The 25,673-nt window shown below is 39.3% G+C and overlaps 1 long non-coding RNA gene across 2 annotated transcripts in view; it reads right to left on the bottom strand.

Moving 5' to 3' along the window:
- The window catches only part of LOC102007602, a 128,269-nt gene that overhangs the window by 98,856 nt on the left and 3,740 nt on the right, over positions 1–25,673 (bottom strand). Inside the window, exons 3-6 of one of the 2 annotated variants that reach the window (XR_262197.2) lie at positions 24,738–24,944; positions 14,042–14,124; positions 12,128–12,213; positions 5,980–6,064 (exon numbers count right to left, since the gene is read on the bottom strand). This is a non-coding gene — a long non-coding RNA (uncharacterized LOC102007602). Of the gene's footprint in view, positions 1–5,979; positions 6,065–12,127; positions 12,214–14,041; positions 14,125–24,737; positions 24,945–25,673 lie in introns of those variants that run through there. The other variant, XR_262196.2, reaches the window with a different exon arrangement.

Genomic DNA, 25,673 nt, shown 5'->3' with positions numbered 1-25,673 from the left:
CTAGGGCACAATGCTTACGGAGTGCTCACAAGTGCAGATTAGCAATTGAAGGACTCTGAGGATGGATGACTCCTTCAGCTTTATACTCTTGATGCTTCACTGGCCTTTCTTAGGGCAGGTCTTCTGCCATCTACCCAAGTTTTGAAGGCTGAGGTTATAGCATTAGTGCTGAAGCCTAGTTCATATGACCACACCCAAGTTTCTGTGCAACAAGCAATGAAGGGTCTTTCCCTTCTGCCTTTGCATGCAATCAGAGTGAGGTACTTACTAAAAACTACACACAAGGGGAAGTCCCACAACAGCAGCCACCTCATATATAATCACAGTTAGTAGCTAGCAGGCTGGGGGCTGCTCCTCCAGGTTTTCTTCCATCATAATATTGGGAGAGGTGAGAGGACGTGTAAAATGATTATGTCTCTTAGAATCTTTGGGGTGGCTTTTATATAGTATTCAAAACTCTTGAATGAAATTTATCCCAAATTTCTCCTCAGTCAGCATCATGACCTTTATCACCCCTGCAAATGCCAGCTCAGAAAATGATCTATGTTTAAGACAACCACATGTTTAATTTATATTTGTAACCAATCACCCATGCTGCTCATTCTTTTCTAAAGTCATTGTGGTTTGTTTTTTGAGAGTTCTGTCATGGATATTTAAGTTATTGTAGGTAAAAGGACTGACAACCAACCCCGCCTCCCCCCATACCCATATGTGTGCTAATGACAGAATCCTATCAGAAAATCTACAATAATACTACAAAAGAAATCCAGAGTGCAGAATTTACTAATTGCACTGGCTGATTTCACTGTAACAGTTATAGAAAGAGGAAAAGCTTTTGAACTGTAAGCAATTTAACAAAGAGAGAAAGTAGACAGTCAAACAAATCATATATGGAAGGAAACTGCAGAACAGTGCAATATCCAAACTTGCCTTCCAGGGTAACTTCTTCTTTTTATATTTAAACTATGTGTACTTTGAATTTACCTAGTTTGATCTTTCCCAAAGCATGGTTGGAAGTCATTTTTTAAAATTTTCACTTTCTTTGTGGGCAAAATTAGGTACTCCAGACCTATCTGCAGGTGTCCTGTGTCTTCATGAGACTGACTCAGTGAAGGCCTTTTAAGACACTTTGTTTATGGAAAAGAGTCAAAGAAGAGGCACTTGTTATTTCAGATTTTCCTTTGCAGAATTTATTAGCCCAGATCAGTTTTTAAACATGAAAACTAATAGGTGTGGTGAGATTTAATTAAATTAAGAACAAATGTACTCTATGAACAAAAGCCTTAAAGCTTCCTAGTTGCTGGCTGGTTTTCCATCCCTTTACTCTTTATTTGACTATTTAAGCAGTGAAACTCAGACCTCAGAATCATCTCTAAGATTTAAGGACGTATACTTCCTATCCTCAAATGATTCAAATAGCAAACATAAATAGCCAAATAAAAAGCAACATGTGATTTTTAGAAATTATTTGTTGTAAGTCACAGTTCTTGAAATTACTTGACCCACACCATCTCTTACCAAATGAATTAATATTATATTTGAAAAGAGGTTTACCATATATTATTATTGGTTTTGTTGTTATAATCATCATTATCATTATTAATGAAATCACTGCAAATGATAGGAATGTATTTGGTAGGAACCAATGCTACTATCCTTGGCAAACAGACTTGGCTTTGTCAACATTCCTAATTTGCTCTATTTCTTTTTTATAAATATTCATATAATTTTCACCTGTGCATATTAGTAATACAGAATAATGAGTTTCAATTTGGTATGTTGGTACAATGTATAAAATATATCTTAATAATATTCATCCCTATTAACCCATTCTACTTTTCTCCCGTCTTTTCTTTTCCTTTTAACTTCTTCCCTGTCTCTAAATTTCTATCTTCTAGTTTCCTGTCATCTCTCTTTTTTAAATTTTTAAAAATTTTTATTAATATGTGTTTGTAATACACAATGATTGCATTCATCATAGGGAGTTGGTACATGTACTAACATATCTTAATTTTTTTTTTTTTTTTTTTTTTTTTTTGGTTTTTTTCTCCGGTACCGGGAACCGAACTCACGACCTTGCGCTTGCCAGGCAGGCGCTTTGCCGCTGACCTAAATCCCCAGCCCCATTTTAATTCTTTTTTCATCCCCTTTCTCTCTCATCCTTCTCCCCTCCCTCCATCTCTTGGTCCCCTTACCATTTGTAAAAGATCTATTCTTTTTCTGTTTGTTTTTCTTCCGGTACCAGGAATTGAACTCACGACTTTGCACTTGCCAGGCAGGCACTGTGCCCCTGAGCTAAATCCCCAGCCCCTGTCAAAGATCTGTGATCTGTTCTTGAGGGTAATGCATGCATACCTCACCACCCTATTGATATGGTAGTATGAAGTTAATGGGCAGAGTTTCAGTTCATTTATTCTCAGGCACAGCATATGGTGTCATAGGTGAGATTCAACGGGTCAACTACAAGGGCCCCTGGGTAGATTTTTTTCCTCATTTATAAAACATGACACAAGACAGAGACATTCTATTTTTCTCCTCTGGACTTTGTCATATGTCATTTGTTCATAAGTCTGAAACCTTCATGGATATCCTGTTAAGATGTGGACAAAAAACACTGTGATGCAAATGACAGAATAGAAAGTTGAATAAAAGAAAACCTAGTGCCATGATAGCATTACTAAGGTAAAATAACCCTGGAATAACTTTTCTTCCAAACTTCTTATTGTGTAAGTTAGTGCATTTTTAATGCTTAAACAACTTTTAGAGTTAGATTTTTTTGTCACTTAAACCAAAAGGGCCTAATTGATTCCGACATGTTGCAAAAATGGCCGCAATTCTTCACCCCTCCCTGTATCTACAGTCTATGCAATGCAACTTTGCCTCTGTCGATCCCTTTAACAAGAGGCAATTCATCCATCCCTTGTGTGTAGTTTTATACCCATTTCTCCCTTATTTCCTAGGTTTTCCAGCCTTCTTTTCTAGGTTTGCCACTTGCATTGTGCAACAGAATGTGGCAGAAGCAATGTTGAAAAGCTGAAAACAAAAGCATCAAGAGACTACATAATTCCCTTCTCATCTGTAGAATTCTGAAACCATCACACAAAGTCTGAACTAAATAACTGAGGAAAGAGACCTTGTGAAAAGTGACTCGGTTTGCCCTGCCACCTCTACCGAGCCGTCCAACAGTCCAGCCCCAACCAACTTACCTGCTGATCATAAATATATAGTGAACTCAGCCAAGATCAGCAAAGCCAACCCAGACTAGATGAGCCCAGGGATTACAGCTCAAATTCCACACTGCACAAATGAAAGTTAAGTAAGCATTTGTTATTTTAAGCCACTATTTTGTGGGATTACTTTGTATATGGCAAAAGTAAAAATATAGGTTATTGCTAAGAGCAGCAATTTTCCTTAAATGCATGTATCATTATGCAATGCATATCTCATTGGAAAGAGATATATATGTATAGTGCCAACACCAAGTTATTAAATATATAATATATGTGAGACTCTTGTACCATAAAAGTAGGATAATTAAAGGCAGTACTGGCATGCTACCAACCTTTCCTATTTTTAACCTATTGTAAGGTTGTCCCTATTAGAGAGGGGAGGGAACAGAAGGAAAGAATGGCTAGTATAAAGCTGCACACAATCCAAAACCATTTATATTTAGCGTGGGAGACTATCTTTGTATGCCTTCATAAACCTAATAATTCCTTCTTCCCTTGGCTTGCATTGAAGGTAGATTGCATTCTCCACAACCTCTGTAATCAAGTGAAGAATTGGGCAACCTATAAACTTTCTGAGTGGTGGGGACAACCAACCTGCAGTGAAATGCATCCTAAAATTTTAGCAGAAAGTAGCTTTAGAGAATACCTAGTTCAGCTTCTTCACTTAGTGCAGTCATCCTCTCCATAACATTCAATTCCTTTCAACAGCCAGGTATGGGATACCTTCTGTGTGTAAGTCATTGTGCAGCAGGGGATACAAGAACAGTAATGGACATCACTGCCTTCAAAATTATTATTTCTAGGAGGGGAGATGAGGTACTTACTTAAAAAGACTTACATACAAGACTTACATAAAAGACTTAAAACAAGAGAGCTCCCCCAATACTAGAAGCATAGGCTCTGCAGGATGGATATGAATGTAATCCTTGGTAATAGAGTAGGAGGAGGAAGTCCCAGGTGGAAGAAATATCATGAGCATAGATGTAGAGATGGGAAATGGCAGACCAGCATGTAACAGTATCCAATACCTATAACAACCACTAGCTCCAACCCAAACCTACAAAGCAACTTTGATTTCCCTCCTTGCCTCCAGCCCATATCTAAGCCATCACAAAGTCCAGTCACCTCTAACCACCAAGATATGTTAGGTTCCAATTCCTTCTCACCACCTGTTACCACCCACTGCCTTTTCCATAGTGTCCTAACTTGGCTTGCTACTTCCACTGTTGAACTCTTCCAGTCTGCTCCCCTCATAGCAGCCTAAGTGAGCTTTGTAACATGTGAATTAGTTTTTTTTACCCTTCCATGGGAGGGGAAACATCCAATGATTTCCTGTCAGGCTGGGAACAAAATCCAGATTCCAAGGGCTGTCAGTTGAGTCTGACCTCTGCATTGGCTAGTCTCATCTCTTACTACTTCTTCACTTGCCCACTGAGGATTAGCCACACTGACCTTCTAATCTTCTTCAGCTCTTCAAGCCCTTACCCTCTTATGGGCTCCATTCCTCTTGCTAACATGCAGATCCATGGCTTGTCTTCTGTCATGCCAATATCTTCGCCAATGTCATTTCTCAAGACTGCTTTCCCTGACCATCAGAAGGAGCCCTCCTTCATCATTCTCTGTCTCCTTATCCTGCTTCATTTTCTTGTTAGTACTTATCACTGCCTGAAATTACACTGTATATTCATTTGTTCACTTAGTTCTTATCTGCATTAGTATTAGTTTCTTAAAGCTGCTGTGACAAATTACCACAAATATGGTGCCAAACAAGAATCTATTATCTTAAGGATCTGGAGATCAGAAGTCTGAAATGGCTTCTACTGAGCTAAAGTTGAGATTTCAGGGCAGCTATGTTCCTTCTAGAAGCTCCATAGGACAATTCATTCCCTTGTCTTTTTCATCTTGTAGAAAGGGATTCTGTTTGCCTTGGCTTGCATTGTCTTCCCAACCTCAACGTCAGCAAGAACAGCTCAGGTTCTTCTCACACCACATCACAGCATCCCCCTAACACTCTTCTGCCTCCTTTTCCATCTTTTAGGATGTGATTACATGACCCACTTGGATAAGCCAAGCTAATATTCCTATTTTAAACTCAGCTGATTTGCAACTTTGATTCCATCTGCAACCCCAATCCCTCCTTGTGAAGTAACAAACATTCACATGTTTCGAGGATGGGAATGTGAACATCTTTGGGGGGCCATTATGTTGCCTACCATCCCCCACATATTGGGATGTAAGTTTCATGAGAGCCAGAATTCAGTGTCCTTCACCTTTCTCCTATGCCTGGCACAAGGTCTCACTCATATGTTTATAAAATGAATTATTGAATAAAACATAGTGGGCTAAGAGCTTTACATGTATTATCCCAATTTCACTGTTGTAAAACTCCTCTATAAGTTAAAAAACCCATATGGGAATATTGTCCCCATTCTACATTAGAGGAAACAGAGGCACAAAGAAGTCAAGTAACTTGTATAGGATCACATAATTAGTGAGTGCTGGAGCCAGGGCACAAAGTAAAGCTGACAAACTCCTAGCTGTGCTCTTCAGCACTGTGCTATGGCCCCCTCCTGAGGGAGTCATGGAAAAGAAAAGGTGGGGCCCTAGGAGAATGTTCTTTGAATAAGTTTTGGCCTAACGTGTAAGCACATAGAAAATCTACAGATGGTATTAAGGTTGCAAATCCTTGACACATGGCTATCCAGCCTCCGTCTAGATACTCTTGGTGAAGACGAACTCACTGTTTGAGAGGAAAGTTATTTCCATCTGTCAGCCAGGTCGGGTCTGAGTCCAGCTAACCACAGCCACTGACATGTTCCTGAGGGTGTTTCCACCTAAAGGCAAAGATTCTTTTTTCGTAAGTAAGCTTTCTGCATTGACCCTCCCTCTGCTTTTCTGCATGTATAAACCACGTGGAGCCTATAGAAATTGGGGGTCTATCATCACCTTTCCTCTGAGGCAAGATCAGAGCCAGCCTTCACAACCAACTTTGGTGGCCTTCTCCTGAATATCACTCATCCTGGTCTCACTCAAAGATCTCCTTCCCGCACAGACAACACTCCTAGCTACACCCAGAAAAACTCAACAAAACTCAACACCCAGAATGGCCCAGAGGAGACAAGAGCAAGGGAGGCACTTTCATAACATTTCTCTACCTCCCAATTTTCCAGCTCCCCAGCCAGGAGAGTGGGTGGATAAGGCATTGTTCTAAGAGGACCCTATTGTGTTTTGATGAATACCAGGGCCCCTCCTTCAGGAGCTGGGAGGGAGAATGGAGAGTGGGTGGCCAAAAGACAGTACTTTTCTTTTTTTGGCAAATAATCCAGAAAATGGATAATTCCCACAAACATAATCAAATTAGCAATCATGTATAATTCAACAATATGCTTGCTAGTCAAATAGCAACTTAAATTGGTGTGGGAGTTCTAAAAGAAATTTTAGTCATTTTAATAAGGTAATTCCTTAGAGACACATTTTTTTCAAAGAATGTAGAGGTGAGTAACCCTCAAGTCAAAGTATAATCTCCAGGTCTAGGTCAAGACAGCTGTCCAAAGTACATTCTCTCTATTTTAATAATCTAACTGCAAAGCTCTCTCTCTCCCCCACATCTTCTCTCTCTCTGTCTTTCATCTTAACCACACATACATGCACACACAGACACTCATACACTTCCTCCTTATATGGCCCAGGAATGCCCACCCCAGCACTTGTGCTGCTCTCCACATCTGGGCATCATTCTACCTGCATAATAACAGCACTGGAGTCCGCAGATTGGACCCGAATAAGCTATTGGTAATAAGTCTGCATGTATAAATTGATGCTCGCTCTACCACTTGCCATCTATGTAACACTGGACAATTTAACTTCTCCAAACTTCTGTTTCTATGTACAAAACTGGTATAATAATAACATCTATCTCATACTCAATACTGAGTATCAACTATGCACCTAACATTGTTTTAGGTATTGCTGTCGTAAGTATAGCAATACAAAGTTGAAATTCCTGGGGCTGGGGATTTAGCTCAGTGGCAAAGGCGCCTGCCTGGCAAGCGCAAGGTTGTGAGTTCAGTTCCTGGTACCAGAGAAAAAACCAAAAAAAAAAAAAAAAAAAATTGAAATTCCTGCTGTTGGAAATTTCACCTTCTGTTGAAAAGGAAGTGGGTCTGAAACAAAACATTAAGATAATTTTAGACAAGTAATATTAAAAGTAAATACAATAATGTGTTAAAAATATAGGTGGAACATGTGGTATACACCTTCAAAGACAGCCACCAAAGACCTTGACATAGTATTCATGCCTTTGGGTGATCTCTCTACAATGAACATGCTGACCAATGTGACCACAGGATAATGTGGAAATGCTGGGGTATAACTTCCTGTCGAATTTTAGGCAAGGTTTTAAATGTGTGTGTTTACTCTCTACAAATATCTCATTAACAGAAAACAGTTTTATCTATGAAGAGCAATATGGATTGATTTGTAAGGATTACCATGTTGAATTTGAAGAATACTACTTCAAAACAATGAACTGAATTTTACATCATTAAAATTAAATCATTAAATCATACAATATTTACATTATACCTAAGCGTATGTGTAGCTGTCACTCACCTGAACTAATCAAACATTGCCCTGGAAGTGAAATCTCTTTGTCCCTTCTCTGATGACCTCAGAGCTTCCCCAGAGGTAACTACTATCCTGAATGTGATGGTGACAATGTCATGGGTTTTTATTACTCAGTAAAAATATAGATATGTATCCTCAACAATATATAGCACTTTTTTGCATGTATGTGGTACTGAGATTTAAGCCCAGGCCACCAAACATGCTAGGCAAATGACCTATCACTAAGCTATACCCCAGAGTATGTATATTGTTTTATAGTTTTGAACTCTGTATAAATGGTGAGATAAAGTAGGCATTTTGCAGTGTGCATTTTGTGGCTCACTGTACTTATGAAATTCATAGAAGTTGATATGTGTACTTCTAGTTCCTTATCAGTAATGTATAATATTCCATTATTAAGTCTACATTGTGAAACGGCTGCCTGTTCACGTGGGAATGGCACAAGAACTCTTAAGTTAGAAAATATTCTGATTATGTGGATTACTTTCAAGATCATTAGACAACGTTTGTTTTGAATCATCAAGGAAATAATAAAAATTCATACTTAATATGAGGATAAATAAAAAAGAAAAAGCTTCATTAATCTTGAGTTATTATGAAGAATAAATAAATAATCCTCATATATAAAATATATAAAGTGCTTAGCACCAGGTGTGGTGGCACATGCCTATAATCCCAGCACCCAAGAAGCTGAGGCAGGAGGATCACCATGAGTTCAAAGCCAGCCTGGGTAACATAGTGAGTTCAAGGCCAGCTTGAACTACACAGCAAGATCCTGTCTCTAAATAAATAAATAAATAAATAAATAAAGTGCTTGGCAAGAGGTTGGGCTTTTAGTACCCACTCAGCACACATTAACTATGGTTAAATGTGGTACTGAGATTGTGGTATACACCTTCAAAGACAGCCACCAAAGACCTTGACATAGTATTCATGCCTTTGGGTGATTTGTGGTTAAATTAACCTTAATCCAACAGCCTCATATTACAGACAAGAATCCTGCACCCTAGAAAATTTTAGACATTTGCCAATATCACACAAAACAAGTGTCAGAGAAGCTAAGTCTGAGACCAGATCCCCCAGCTTCCACCCTAAGTCAGATCTTTCTTCCCCCACTGCACAAAAAGCTGCTTGAGTGATGGTGTGAAAGTCTGCACACAGATTCATCTCCACTGGGGCTGCTCAGGGCAAGGAACAGAGAGAATATCGGCATGGTGCATTCTGGAACAGCTGTTCCATGGCTCACCCACAAGAGCCCCTTCAGAAAGCAGTGGCCATGGCCAGATGAGTGGTTCCAAATTTTTGTGAAATGCTCTCTTCCTTGCTAATTGCTCTTAGGAACCCAACAGTTGTTTTACTATTTTGATGTGAATCACCTGAAAGGCTATGGGAGGAGAAAAGAGAGAAAAGTAGATTGTCTATCTATGCCTTGATTTAAAAGATCTTACGTAGAATGGGCTGACTCCCATTGTCTGCTAGTCTCATTCTTCTGTGGGGTCAAGGGTGTGGCCCCACCTTCCTCTCTTTGGTAGCTAACAGTCATTCTCTCCCTGGGCATTCTGTCCTCCCTTTTACCTCCATGAGCAGCCAGGGAGTGTCATGTGACCCCCTCATACCTTCCTGCTTCCCTATGTCCCTCAAAGATAATCTCATAGGTCCTGCTCATTATGAGGAATTCTCTGCTGCTTACTACAGAGAAATAGACAACAGGCAATGAAAACACAGTAAAACCTTGGATTGTAACTGATTTGTCCCATAAGTGTTTCACAAGATGAGCAGACATTTCTAATAAGTTTTAACTTAATAAACAAGCAGTGTCTTGCAATGTATTACATGACTCCAAACGTCACATGATCACAATTGAGTCAATGATTCTCTGGCTGCAGGACTGTGGTTCTCCCATCAGCAAGAGGTTATGGAGGAGATCCAGACTCCAGAAGAGTAGGAGAAAAAGCTGGAGGAATCCCTTCTTTCAAATGAAATTAGGGAGATGTGTAAAATGTGGGAAACTACAAAATTTTGTAGAAAAGAACCAGCCAAATAAGGCTGTAGTAGTGTGAGTGATGAATCTGTTTAACAACAATGCAATGTCACTGTTATGGTTTGTGACTAGATGTCCCTCCAAAGTTTCATGGGCTCATAGGTGGGGCTTTTTCAGAGGTGGCTGGATCTAGAGTGTGTGATTGATTCATGGTACAATGCTAGGATTAAGAGTGGGTGATTACTAAATCAGTCCACTGATTGGTTTGGCACCACCCTAATCTTGATACCTAGAGTATAAAAGGGACAGAAAAAAGTTGCTAAGGTCTCTTGCTTACTTTACCTTCTATCCACCATGAACTGTTTCTCCTCTGAAATGCCACCCTACCTTGGAGCCAGCTGATTATAGACTGAAACCTCTACAAACTGTGAGCTACATAAATCTTTTCTTCTTTAACATTAAGTGTCAGGTATTTTGCCTCAGCAACAAGAGAAAAGCAAATAAGACAGTCACATTTCCCCAAAATCCTCAAAAGGAGGCAAAAGCAAATGTCATTGGATAGGTTCCTTATTAAAGTTATACAAAAAGAAAAAGATTCCATTGAGCCAATGAATAGTAGTGATTCCATCAGTGATAGTGAAAGTTGTCCTGCATAATGACCCTCCTCTCTCTTGTCTCCCTCACACCAGCCACAAGGTTTTCAAAGGAAAGTGCAGATTAATTTATTTCTCCTTATATTTTGTATTTTCTTTATTATTTTATATTATATTACAGCATAATAATCATTTTTATACGAATATTTTGGGGTTGTGGAATGAATCATCTGAGTTTCCATTATTTGTTATGGAGAAATTCACTTTGATATACAAATGCTTGATATACAAGTGAGTGAATTAAGCTTACAAACGAAGACTTTACTGCAATAGAAATGGGAAAATCACAATACAGCATATCTTGATGTGGCCATGCTACTCCCTTATTTTAAACCTTTAGGTCACCCCTCATCACCCACAGAACAAATTTCAGCATCATTAAGGAGGGAGACAAAATTCTTCAAGGTTTTGCTTGAGCTCAAATCCCTACTCTGCCCTTGCTGGCTGTTGTGCCCTAGAGCAAGTGCATCTCTTTGTCCCTCATTTTCTTCTACTGTAAAAAGATAAAGAATTAAATGGTTAAATCATGTAAAACTTCGTCCATATCTGTCATATAGTGAGTGTTCAATAAAACTTACCTATCACTACTATTACTATTATTATGAACACCTCTGCAAATTTGTCCTTAACTCCCTGCCTTACATCTGCTTGTGTACCATGATCCCTTGCATGTGTACCATGCTGCTCTTTACCTCCACATTTTCTTGCGCTGTTCTCCTGTACCTAAATGGGGTTCACCCTCCCCTAAGCCTGGCTCAAATGTAAGCCTTTGGAGAGGATGCTCTACACAAGCACACCTTCTCTGGAAGCACTCTATGGTCATGCTGTCATTGCCATAGCCTGGCTTGGGTACCTTTCTATGTTCCTAAAGCATCCCATGTATGCCTCCATCATTACCTAAGAATATACAAGTTTATCTCACTATCTACTGCTATATACCAATCTACCCCAAAATTTATGGATTAAAACAACAGCCATTCTATTTGTTCACAGTGCTGTGGGTAAAGAATGCAGCTGGCAAGGTGTGGCTAGGCAGCTCTGCTTCATGTGGTATCAGCAGAAGTCATTCTCTCAGCTGTACCCAGCCAGCACTGGTCCACTGACATGGTTTGACTCACACATGCAGGGCCTCAGTGTTCCTCCCACACTGTCACTGTCTGTAGCTAGCTTGGACTTTCTCATGTCATGGTGGTCTCTTTAGAAGTCAGGCTCTTACAAGGTGGGAGTTATATGACATTCCTTCTAATACATTTCATTGGTCAAAGCTAGAAGCAGGGACAGATTCAAGGGAAGGAGTAGCAAATATTGGTGGGCATCTTGAAGTCAACATAACCAGTCCCCGTCCCAACAAAGCCCTGAGCTTCTTGGAGGCCAGGACAGAATTCTATTAGTCCTGATGTCCCCTGCACCTACCCGGAAATTGTGTCTAGTATGGAGTAGGTGTGTAACAATTTGCTGAGCCCAACTCCACACAAACACAGGAAAGGTCTAGAGGAGAACGAGTTGCCCTAACCAAAGCCTCAAGGCAGCGCCTCTGGGAGCTGTCAAAGCCTCCACTCGCCACCTCTGCTTCTTGTCAAATCCCTCTGCAGTGCGTTCCTGGCACAAGGTGTGTAAGCAATTCCAAAGCCACTTACCAAGCATCAGCATCTCTAACTCTCTTCAACAGGATAAAGCGCAGAATTTAAGGAAGTCAGTATAATGGGAATGTTCAGCATTTCATCTAAAGGGCAAGTAAAATATGAAATGTATCTGTGTAAACACTTCCAACTCTAGTCCTGCAGAATAGCATCCCCAACCAAGAAGACACTCCAGTCTCCTTATTTGGGAAAAACCCTCCCCCAAACTCATGCAAACAGCAGTCAAAGGCAGTGGTGAGACACACTCTGGAATTCTCTAGAGAAAGTCCTGTTGTTTTTGCCCAAAGCTCATGGCAGCAGCCCGAGATTACAGCAAGAATGCTAACTTCCCAAGACTAGGCTCCGAGGCAGAGCTGTGGGAGGTGAGGGCAAGTTGGCTCAGACCACCAGCAACAATGTGCACAGAGAATGGCCGCACCCTATCTGTACCTGCATCGGCACAGCCACTCCAGAATAAGCAAAACATTGGGAAGAAAACCAACTCTAAAATAGCTAAGAGCACAGGTTGGCTTCTTTGTTCATTTTAATGTCCATGTGGCCTCACTACTGGGATAGATGAGGTCCTCTTCTAACCTGGGTCTCAGGCAGCTGGAAGCAGCTCGGGGAAAATGAACACAGACAGACAGAACCCACTTGACATCTAACTGGTGTCCTTCTTCCTTCCCTTTCTGTAGCTGGGGACAAACTGTCAGATATACCAGCCATTCTGAAGCAAATCACTTATAAAAGGTAAGAGTGTTCCAGATGCATAAGAAGTGACCCATGTTACAGCTTTCTGGAATTCTAAGAGTGGAAAACATCAGTCAAGTCATCACACTGTATCCTTAAGAAGCAACCAATGGTGTAAAGACACCATGGGAGCAAGGAAGTGGACAAAGCCTTTCTTCTGCACTGCAGTCTGGGCAGAATCTTATCAGCTGGAACAAGTGTGAGGGCAGGCAGGAGTGGGAACAGATGCAAGGGAAGAGGCTGAAGCAGGATTGCAAGTTTGAGTTAGCCGGGGCAATTTAATGTCTTAGTGAGCCCCTGTCTCAAATTTAAAAATTAAAAGGGGCTGGGAATTTAGCTCATTGTGAAGTCCCTGGGCATTCAATATCCAATACCCATACCACAGGAAAAGCAAAGGTTCAGGGGCCACCATGGAACTGCTGATTCAAAACTTTTAGGGTAGGTTCCAGCAATGAGCATGTCATAAGCTCTCCAAGTGACTCTGGTACATGGTAAAGTTGGGGAACCACTGCTCTACTGAAACATTTTTCAGACTGTTGAAACCACCTTAGGTACAAGCACACTATTAAGGGCAACAAGGCAATGTGTATTATATATGTCAGTGTGATAACCATCTAAAAGAATGAAAAAACAATACAGATGTTCTGGCAACTTTTCCTTACTATGTGAGCTGTGACTCAATGAAGCTCTTAGGGCCTAGGTAGCTAGGACATTTAATGATATGCTCCTATACTTACTGGGTGGATGTAGCTATTCTTTTTGAGTTTTGTGTTTCTTCATAGCTGCTCTATAACTTTCTATGTTCTTAACTGTTCATTTTTTAAATGATAAGTACTATAAACATTAAAATATTTATTAAAAAGTTACTATGTATCATGGATTATGCTTCAGTAACAGTACATTTTGAAAAAGGAAAACAGATTTCCAGAGGTGAATGTACACATGATTAACAAAGGGCAATGCTGGTATTCATGCTCAAGTATATTAGTTATCTGCTGCTGAGTAACAAATGACTTCAAACTAAACAACTTGAAACAGCAAACATGTATTACCTTATATAGTTGCTGAGAGTCAGGAATCTAGGGACTGTAGAAAGTGGGTTAGCTTTGTGGGTTTTGTCTCAGGAGGGTGCTATTAAGCTACAGACCTCTGAAGGCCTAGAGGGTCCACTTCCAGACTTACTTGTGTAGCTGCTGGCAGGAGGCTTCAGATATTTGACAAGTAGCCTTCTTCGCAGAGTGACTCATGACATGGTAAGTGGCCTCCTTTAGAGCACATGGTAGCAGAAAATAAAGAAAGCAGTGACCAAATTGGAGGTAACACTGACTTTTATAACTTTTATAACTTAATCTTAGAAGTAATATAGTATCACTTCTACTTTATTGTTTGTTTTGCTGGTAAATGAAACAAATATAACCCTTGATCTCTGGGATCTTATAATCTAATAAAGAAGTAAACCAACAAATGAACAGACTCCATGCTCTGCTTCCCGCTGCCATCACAAGGGTGACCTGGAGTCCCAGAAAACCTAAGGAGCTTCAAAAATGATAAAACAAAGGAGCAAAATGCAATTACAGACTTCCACTCCAACCAGAACAAGTGCAAGACACACTGACAAGTAAGAACTTGGAAGTCATGCATGTGAAATTTCTGAAATGATTGCAACTGAAGTAACTACATCAGGCTATAGAAGAAATTAGATCAGGAATAATCTCTTAGGCAAAAAAGAAATGACAACAAAAATGAAAGAATTGCTCAGCATATCAAAAGAAGACATAGATAAAAAATAGAGGAGCACAGAAAAATGATGGAATCTTTGAATTAACAGTATAGGAAGCATTAGAATGCATGAAACAGATTCAAACAGATATTCATATTGAAAACTGGCAAAATTCCTTGAAAAAAACTGAAGACCAACTTTCAGACCTTGAAGACAACACTGTAGCTGGCAATCACAAAAGGAAAGACCTTTTAAAAATAGCAAGGAACCAGGAAATAACAATTCAACAGCTGCAATATGAGACAAAGGAAAACCATAGAAGGCTGAAAAAAGAAAGAAAGGAAAACCATATAGGTGTCAATGAAAGATCAGGAGGCAACATAAATGATATGAAAAGACTACCTGTAGAAGAAAACGCAGAAAATGTCCCAAACACGAAGAAGAATCTAACATACAGTTAAGTGAGGCATATAGAATTCCAAGGGGGGGCCATAACCCAAATAAATCCATATGCAGACACATAATAATCAAGATCCCAGAAATTCAGCAAAAGAAGAGAATATTAGAAGCTGTTAGACAAAAGAAACAGATCACCTATGAAGGAAAACCCATCAGAATCATGGCAGACTTCTCAGCAAAAACCATCAAGTCAAGAAGACCTTGGAGTGAAATATTTCAGGTCCTGAAAGAAAATAACTTCCACCCAGATTGGTATACCCTGAAAAACTATCTTTCAAAAATTAATGGAGAAATAAAATACATCCACAACAAAGATCAACTGAAGAAATTCATGACCAACAAACCAACCCTACAAGGAGTACTGAAAGATATTCTAGAAAGAGATAAAAATGACCACAATTCCAAGAACAACAATAGAAAGGAACCACTAAGCAGGGCAAGCAATTAAACAGAGAGGGAAAAGTAGGGAACCAATAGTAGGAAAATAATATATCAACGATAAGCCAGTACATATCAGTAATAACTATTAATGTAGATGGCCTCAATCCACCAATCAAAAGAAACAGACTGGCAGAGTGGATCAAGAAATAAAATCCACCAATATATTGCATACAAGAAATATATTTAACTCCAAAGGAAATTCACAGACTGAAAGGATAGAAAGGATAGAAAGTCAAAGGATAGAAAACAATACTCCATGCAACAAGAACCCAGAAAAAAGTGGGGGTAGCTATTCTGTTTGCAGACAATGTGAACTTCAAACCAACAATGGTAGATATAAAGAAGGTCACTATATACTTGTTAGAGGAAAACTGCAGGAGGAAGAGATAACAGTCATAAATATATATGCACCAAATGCAGGAGCACCCAACTATCTAACACAAATTTTAACAGACCTGAAAAATCAAATAAGCAGTAATACAATTGTAACAGGGGACTTTAACACCCCATTGTCACAAAGAGATAGATCACCTAGAAAAAATATCAGCAAAGAAATAACAGAACTAAATCAAAAGTGTGAATAAATGGACTCAATAGACCTTTACAGAGTATTCCACCCAACATTAGAATACACATTCTTCTCAGCTGCATATGGGACATTCTCTAAAATAGACCATATATTAGCATATAGAACATGCTTAAGTAAATGCAAAAGAATTGAAATTATCCCATGCATATTACCTGACCATAGTGCAATGAAATTGGAAACTATTGACAAAAGAAGTCTCAAAAACTCCATAAACACATAAAAGTTAAATAACACCCTCCTGAACAACCAATGGGTCACAGATGAAATTAAAGAAGAAATTAAGCAATATTTACAATCAAATGAAAAATGCAGATACAACCTATCAGAACCTGTGGGATGCAATGAAAGCATTCATCAGAGGAAAATTTATAGCAGTGAATTCCCATATCAAGAAAACAAAACAAGCACAAATAAACAACCTTAAACTGCACCTCAAGCTTCTAGAAAGCAGAGCAAGTCAATCCCAAAGCTCAAAGAAAGGAGGAAATTATAAAGATCAGAGCAGAAATTAACACAATGGAGACTAAGAAAACAATACATAGAATTAATGAGTCCAAGAGTTGATTCTTTGAAAAAATAAATAAAATTGATAAACCCCTAGCCAATCTTATCAAAAAAAGGGAAGAAAAACTCAAATCCATGTAATGAGGAATGAAAAGAGTAAAATCACCACATATTCTATAGAAATTCCAAAGATCAACAATACTTACTTCAAAAATCTATACTCTCAAAGGATGAAAAACATAGTGGAAACAGACAGATTCCTAGATACATATGAATTACCAAAGTTGAATTAAGAAGATACAAAAACCCTGAATAACCCAATATCAGTGAACAAAATAGAAAACGTAATTTTAAAAAAACTTATCAACAAAGAAAAACACAGGTCCTAATGGATTCACAGCTGAATTCTACAAGAAGTTTAGAGAAGACTTAATGCCAGTTCTTCTCAAACTCTTTAATGAAGAGAAGCAATTCTCCCTAATTCATTCTTAGAGGCAAGTATTACCCTGATACCAAAACCAAAGAAAGACCCAAGCAAAAAGGACAACTATAGGCCAATTTCCCTAATGAACATAGAGGCAAAAATTCTCAAAATACTAGGTAATGGAATGCAGCAAATCATCAAGAGGATTATACACATGACCAAGGGGAATTCATCCCAGGAATGCAGAGATGGTTCAATTTATGCAAATCAATAAATGTAATACATCATATCAACAGAGCCAAAGACAAAAATCACATTATCATCTCAATAGATGCAGAAAAAGCTTTTGATAAAGTCCAACACCATTCGTGATAAAAACCCTACAGAAAATCAGAATAGATGGACTTTATCTTAATCTGATCAAAGTCATCTATGACAAACCAAGAGCCAACATCATACTAAATGGACCAAAACTGAAAGTTTTCCCTTTAAAATGGGAACAAGACAAGGATGTCCACTATCACCACTCTTATTCAATATAGTGCTGGAAACATTAGCCAGAGCAATTAGACAAGGGGGAGGAATAAAAAGATTGAGGATAGGAAAGGAAGAAGTGAAATTATCATTACTCGCAGATGACATGATACTCTACATGGAAAACCCCAAAAATTCCACCAAAAGACTCCTAGAATTAATAAACAAATTCAGTAGCATAGCTGGATACAAAGTCAACACTCAAAAACCAATATCATTCCTATACACAAACCACAAACACACTGAGAGAGAAATTAGGGAAACCACACCTTTCACAGTAGCATCTGAAAAACTGAAGTACTTAGGAATCAATCTAACAGAAGAAGTGAAAGATATATACAGTGAAAATTACAGTACTCTGAAAAAAGAGATTAAAGAAGATTTCAGAAAATAGAAAGGTATTCTTTGCTCATAGATAGGAAGAACCAACATTCAGAAAATGGCCATACTCCCAAAATTCTTATGCAGATTCAATGCAACCCTGACCAAAATTGAAGTATATCGTTAGCACACTTCACAGATCTAGAGAAAACATTCCTAAAATTCATCTGGAACAAGAAGAGGTCTAGAATAGCAAAGCAATCCTGGGTGACAAAGGCAAGGTAGAAGGCATCACAATCCCTGACTTGAAATTATACTAGAAAGCTGTTGTGATAAAATCAGTATGTTATTGGTTTAAAAAAAAAAAAAAAAAGACATAAGGGATCAATGGAACACACTGGAAGGTGCAGACACAACCACAAAAACATTCAGTCACCTTATCTTTGACAAAGGGGCCAAACATGTTCACTGGAAGAAGATAGCCTCTTTAATAAATGGTGCTGGAAAAACTGGCTTTCCACATGTCAAAAACTAAAACTAGACCCATGTCTATCACCATGCACTAAAGTGAAAATAGGTTAAAGATCTAAATATTAAAACAGGAACACTAAATCTACTGGAAGAGAAAGTAGGTAGAAATCTTGAAGACATAGGGGTAGGATTACACTAGGGAAACAATATAATGTTTACACATGGCAAGTCTGATTTATTTCACTTATGAGGGGTATGTATAGAATTCATGAATAAAAACCAAACTGCACAGAAAATCCTTCAAAGAATCAACAACTGGGATTTCAACTTATTGAAAATTTTTGCACATCAAAAGAAATGACCAAGAGTAAAAAGAAAACCCACAAATTTGAAAAACACTTTAGCCAACTGTCCCTCAGACAAAGGACTTCTATCTAGAACATATAAAGAATTTTAAAAAGTCAGGCCCCCAAAATTCAAAGACCCAATCCAAAAATGGGCATTTAAGATGAACACATACCTCTCAGATGAAGAAATACAAATGGCAAATAAATATATGAAAAAAATGTTCAACATCATTAGTCATTTGAGAAATGCAAATTAAAAAACACTGAGATTTCATCTCATCCCAGAAAGAATGGCTATCATCAAAAAATCACCCAATAACAAATGCTGGTGGGGCTGTGGGGAAAAAGGAACCATTCTCCACTGCTGGTGGGAGTGTAGACTGGTGCAACCACTGTGGAAATCAGTGTAGAGATTCCTCAAAAAAGTAGGATTAGAGGTCCCATTCAACCCAGCTGTTCCGCTCCTGGGTATTCTTCCAGAAGAACTGAAAACATCATACCGCAGCAATATATGTGCACCCATGTTTATTGTAGCACAATTTGTAATAGCTAAATCTTGGAAACAACCCAAATGCCCATCAACTGAGGAATGGATAAAAAAGATGTGGTGTTTTTATACAATGGAGTATTCCTCAGTTATAAAGAAAGATAAAGTCAAGGCTTTTATAGGTAAATGGATGCAACTAGAGACCATACTCATAAGTGAAATAAATCAGACCCACCATGTGTAAACATCATATTGTCTCCCTAGTGTAAGAACCTGAAAGAATAAATAAAATCTGACAGGTACAAAAGATATTGTGAAACGGAAAGAAACTGCTCAAAAGGAAAGAACAGCTAGGATGAGGAAAAGGAAAAAAGAAAGAAAGAAGGAAGAGGAATACACACACACACACACACACACACACAAGATAGCTAAGATAATTGTACTACTAATTTCTATTGGTTTATTGAAAGGAACAGTTAATGTTTAATTGTTTGATCAATCTTACATGCCTATATCTGGTTATTTGAGCAACTACTTTGAAGATAACAATATGTAATACAACAACCATTGTTAATTTCCTATCATCTTGTTTTGAAATTCTGTATTTTTTATTGTTTTTGTGGGTTTTTTTGTCTTTGTTATTTTGTTATTTTGTTTTTGTTCTTTTCCCTTTAAAATTAAAAAAAAAAAAAAAAAGACCTGAGGCATTCAGTTTCACAGCACATGAAGTTGGATTAAAACAATTTCATTACACAAGTCTCAGGTACAATCTAGTATAGGAAAATATAGATTTACTCTGAAGAACTTTAAATATGTTTACAATTTTATAATTGTGCATATGCACATGTGTGCACATGCACACCCACCTGAATGCTGAAGATCAAACCCAGGGCCTGGTGCATGTTAGGCAAGTGCTATAATACTGAACTGAACTGCTACCCGCTACAATTTTTTCAAAAATAGAAATGTCTGAACACAAGTAGTGACAAAGAAAGAAAAGAAGAAGAAACAAAGAATAATAAAAAAATAAAAAATACCCAGAAAAGCAAGGATACAAGACCACATGACTGAAAACCAAGAAAACATAGCCATAAATATGAGATTTTAATATATACATACATATATATTTCCCCATGGTTTCTCCCATAGATGAAAACTAAAGAAGAGGCTCTGAGAATAAAGGCCAGACTATTAGAGAAGGGGAAAGGGACTGGGGAGAGAGGGGAGGGCAAGAAAGTACGGTAGGGAAGGTGATCAAAGCATGGTCAATGGGTGTTTGGTACTGTCACAATGAAACACATTGATTTGTACTATTAATATGATTGAATAATTATAATAAATGAAGTAAACAAGAATAACCATGCTGACGTTAAAAAATACTATATTCAACACACCCTAGTGGCAGAGATGTAAGTGCCATATGGGCCTAGAAGTTCATAGGGAAGATAAGATCTTTAATGCAGAAAAATGAAGAGGTTATAAAACTACAAGGCAATTTTGTAGTGCTCTTTTTTTCTTCCTGGGAAACTGAATAAAAATTTTGTTTTAGAAATGGTCATCTAAGAGCCTTTAAGGTATTGGTCAGTGTCTTAGTCCATTCAAGCTACTATGATAAAATACCTTTGGCTGGATAATTTATACACAACAGAAATTCACTTATGACAGTTTTGGTTTTGGGGGGTACTGTTTTTGTTGGTTGGTTTAGGTTAGGTTTTCGTTTGGTTTCCTTTTTCATTGTTTTGTTTTGTTCTGTTTTGTTTTGTTTTTATGCTTACTTAGCATGCTCAATGTCCTGAATTCAGTTCCCAGTATCACCAAAACAATTTCTCACAGTTCTGAAGGCCAAGAACTGCTGGCAGTGTCTGGTGAAGGTCTGCTTCTTCATCCTTTCAGTGGGCCCTCACGTGGTAAAAAGGGGCTCACTAGCTCTCTTTGGTCACTTTTATTAAAAAAAAAAAAACCTGACAACAGTCAGTACTCTGAATATTGGATATAAAGTCAACCTCCTCCTTTTATCTTCTCTAGTCTTACAAATTTGGGGAAATTATTTAACTTCCCTGGGCCTCCCTGATAAAATGGAAACAACTTAAGGCAAAATTAGAGCATCAAGAAGCCTAATGAGTGCACATATTATGACAGTTTCCCTTTCCCCCAAGACAGATTCAGAGAAAAGGAAGTAGATTTGCCAAGAAGGGACTTTAGGCAAGATACAGTCAATCAATGTTGGAGGCTGCAATGCATATAAAAGTAGAAAAGATATTTAGAATGATGGAACTATGGTCCAAGAGGAGAGAGATCACAAAACAGAATAAGAAACTAGGTACAGATGCTGTGCAAAGAAACAAGGTTGGTTTGTCACCCCCTGAGCTACCCAACCTGGATTCTTTAAATCACTGACCTGAGATTCTAGTGAAGTGGCTCAAGAAACGAAGAATGAAAGTGTGCCAGACAGGGCGTCAAGTAACTCTTCCCACATACACTAACGCCAAGCAAAGTATCTAAATTTCATCTGGATTCCCATAGCACCCTGTTCATTTAAAGTGGTAAATAGTTAACAGTATTACTGTCCACCTCCCACTATACTACACATTTCTGAAAAACAAAGAAACAGTGTACTCTTCTTTGAATCAAAGCAGAGTAGAAGTACTAGGCTCACATTAAGGCTCTCCATAAATGTTAAATTCATGAAGACAAATGAAAGAATAAATGATGTAGTTGTGCTTGCAGAAGTCAGAGCTCTGGATGACACAGCCAGCCACTAAGTCATCTCCTCTCCAAACTGCACTTTGCCATCTCCAAATTTCTCCCCAAACCTACAGGAAGAAGCCCAAAGTCAAAGGGTACATTCCTTGCCTTCTCTTACTTCACCTAGAATATTCTACCAGTTGACTGATGTTAACCTGAATGTTGCTTCCATTCTGTTCTCCATAGCTGAGTGAAACCAGATTCTTAACAGTGACTGACAGCATGCCTTTGCTCTCCTGAAGCTCCAGCTCTGCCTTCAGATCGGAAACGGAGGTTAACTCTCCAGCCGGCTCGATGTTCAGATCTGAGATGCTGACTCATTTACTTCGTTCCAACCTCACATTTTCCATGAGAAAATGCCAATTCCTTCCAAATATTTAGAATCTGGTAAATCCTTGGTCTAGGCCACTATTATCTCTTGCTTAGATGACTGCATCCTGTTTTCAGGCTTGCACATTTGCCCTCTTGCATTTATTTAAAAACAGCAGCCAGAATGATCTTGTCTTGCTTCTGAAAACTCTCTATAAGCTCTCATCTCACCCAGAGGGAAATTCAAGATTCTTGTAGTGATCTTCAAGGGCCCAGGTTAAGGCTCTTTCTCTGGTTCTCCTCTAGTCATACCTCCTACCACTTTGGTTATAGCCTCCCTGGACACCCACTCCATCCTTCAGTGGACAGTAAGGCTCTTTCCCTCCCTCAGTTCCAACCCCTCTTCTCCAGAGACACTGGCCCTCTGCCTCATGTACCCCTCTATATTTTTCTTGTAGCGTGTCTCACCCCTATTATATTATTTAATCTGCTGATGTTATGGTCTGTCTTTCTCTGATCCAGATTATAAATCCTGAGAGACCAAAAGTCTGTTTTGTACATTTCTGTATCTCCAGCACTTAGAAGAAAGCTGGAATGAAATAAATGCCTGACAGAATTTTTTGTTGAGTACAAGAACAAATGTTAGATCCCTCGATAAGCCTATGGAAGAAGAGAAGAAATGTAGACTACAGATGATTAAGAATCAGTCCCAACCTTCAGGAGCTCTGAGCTTGGTACCCTTCCCTGCAGCACAAAAACAGATAGTTTCATAGGCCACAACAAACAGATTTAACCAGACAAGTGTAATCAAGCATATCAAATAACTGATTTCACTGTATTTGCTAACTCTTAACTTCGTAGATTAACCTTATTTCAGAGACTTGACATAGATCCCTTTGCTATAGCAAATTCAGATGTGACATGAATACCCAAACCCACACATATTTTCTTTTCCCCTGTTAATGGGAAGATTTCATGTGACCAAGTCTGATCTTACAAAGAGACACCAAGAGTTTCCTAGATGCCTGAAATGATTCTAGCCACTCCTCTTACACTCATCCCCTCAAAAATCCCTGCCCTGGTTCAGGAGAACCTGAAATTACACAATTCACAATTCATCGCCTCTGAAAAAGCAGGTCCCGCCCCAAGGAGAGCCACAGACAAAAGCGTTCCCAAGCAGGATTCCTTGTTGACACTGGTCTCTGGTTACACACCACAGAAAAAGGGAGGAAATTCTTCAAAGCCAGCGCCTCTCCACTTTTGTCTGTCCCCGGTAGAATCCCTTCCCCCCACTCCATTCTCTTCCAGAAGGGTCACTGTAGACTCAAAAGCAGGAGCGCTGTAGGAGGATGCATTTTCAGGTTACACACTATATATAGCTAAGGTAACTTATAAGTCCTGTCTTCATGTTACTCGCCTTGGCAAGGGTTTAGAGCCTTAAACAACTCATCTCAAGCATGTGCTTGTGAATCCCCTTTTGTGTCCAAAATCTTTCCCTGACCCAGACCCTGGGAGTCACCTTTTCTTCTTCTGGCCACTCCTGCTCACACTCTTTCAGCCTCTTCACAAAGCGTAGCCCTTTCCCAGGGCCCAAGTGGGCCCCAGAGTTGCACAGTACAGCTGACGTCTCACTGAGGAGTCCTTTCCTCTGACCCTTTGCAGCTTCCTGATTGTGCAGCTCCTGTTTTTCTGGGACAAACGCAAGGCCCTGGGTGAAGTGCCTTTGCCCACCTCACACCAACAGCACATTCCTCCCATCTGCCCTCACAATGGCCATCTTGGTGTCGCACCTTTCTCAACACAACCTATATATCCCTGGGCTGGGGTAAGATGGGCAGTATTATCATTCCCAGTTGAAGCCATACCAACTTCACCATTTTTTGGAGGAGAAACCTGAGACTCTGAAAGTAAAACCAGGAGCTAACTGTCAAAGAACCCGTTAGGGTTACAGCTAGGGCAGGAAACTGATTTCTTCACACTGGGCTCCTCCATCATCAGCCTCTTCACTTACGTTCTTTCAAGACCTTCTCTTCCTGTTCTTCTCTCCTCTTGCCATACATTTTGAATCTTTCTTAGGGAATTATCCCTTCCAGGGGTTCCTTCCCAGTCCAACCACTGAAACAACTCGGGAATTTCTCCTTGTCTGTTAGCTTTTCATCACTGGGACAAAATGCCTTGACATATACACAACTTAAAGTAGAAAAAAGTTTTAGAGGTTTCAGACAACCATCCGCTGGCTCCCTTGCTGTAGGCCTGTGGCCAATCAAAACATCATGGCGGGAGGCCATAGCAAAGGAAAGCTGCTCACCTTGTGGAAGCCAGAAAGCAGAGAGAAGGAAAAGGGCAGAGAGAAAGGGGTCCAGGACTAAATAGTGTCCTGATGGTCATACCCCATGACCTACTCAGATGCAATGAGAAGTGTGCTTTACAGATCTCTTAGGTACCTCACGAGCTAATCAAGTTGACAGGAATAATCATCACACTTTTTACATGTGAGCTCAGAGGCCCGTTCCCCCAGGATCCTCACCTTCAGCTAAGTTCAGACCCTTCTTTCCCTTTGTGCCGTGTGGCACGTTATAATCCTAAGGGAATTTGCCACTTCCTAGAGCATGTCTGTGTACAGTAGCCCAGCGATGATGCCACAATACCCTGTGATATCGTGTGGGACGGCGAGTTATTTTCTTCTTCTCCTTCTCCTTCTTCTTTTTCTTTTTGCATATGCAGAAATGAGATGCTAGGTGATAAATGATAGAGCCCAGAGTTAGGGTCATTCTCTTCTCCACTCCAAAGATGTCTTATTCTCACAGCTTACTTCCTCCAGGGACTGACACTTAGGACACCATTCTCACCCAACTTTTTCCTCTGTACAATCATCCCTTGGACTTGGTGTCAATTTCAAAGTTTCCAAATGTACGTATTTACAATATTTTTTCCTAGACCTCTCCCTGCCTGCATGGGACCTCAAGAACCTTAACACCTTCCTCTGCCTGCCTTGCTCACTAAAGCATGCTGTCAGAGTTCAAGGGTCACAACTCTGAAATCAGACAGATCTATCCTTAAATCCTGGCTCTGTCTCTTTTCTGCACTATGATTTTCCTTTTTTTTTTTTTTTTTTTTTTTTGTACCAGGGATCAAACTCAGGACCTTGTGCTTGCCAGGCAGGCGCTTATGCCACTGGGCTATAACCCTGGCCTGCACTATGATCTTGAGCAAGTTATTTCACTTCTGTGAACCTTAGTGTCTTCACTTGTAAATTGAGAGTATTACTACCTGCGTCATGGGGCATTGAGAAGACAAAGGAAGAACACTTGGCACATAAGGTCTACTATGCATGAGCACTCAGCTGAATATTAGCTATCATCACTGCTACTGTTTGCATCTGGAGTGTTCCTCAAAGACCCATGTGTTAAAGGCTTGGCCCCCAAATTAGAGAGAAGGTGAAAACATTTAGAGATGGGGTCTA

The sequence above is a fragment of the Chinchilla lanigera genome, unplaced genomic scaffold (genome assembly GCF_000276665.1).
Source record: "Chinchilla lanigera isolate Chin_1 unplaced genomic scaffold, ChiLan1.0 scaffold00042, whole genome shotgun sequence".
Classification (NCBI taxonomy): domain Eukaryota; kingdom Metazoa; phylum Chordata; class Mammalia; order Rodentia; family Chinchillidae; genus Chinchilla; species Chinchilla lanigera.
Note: the sequence above shows the minus strand (reverse complement) of the source record. Positions and strands in the feature narration are given on the sequence as shown.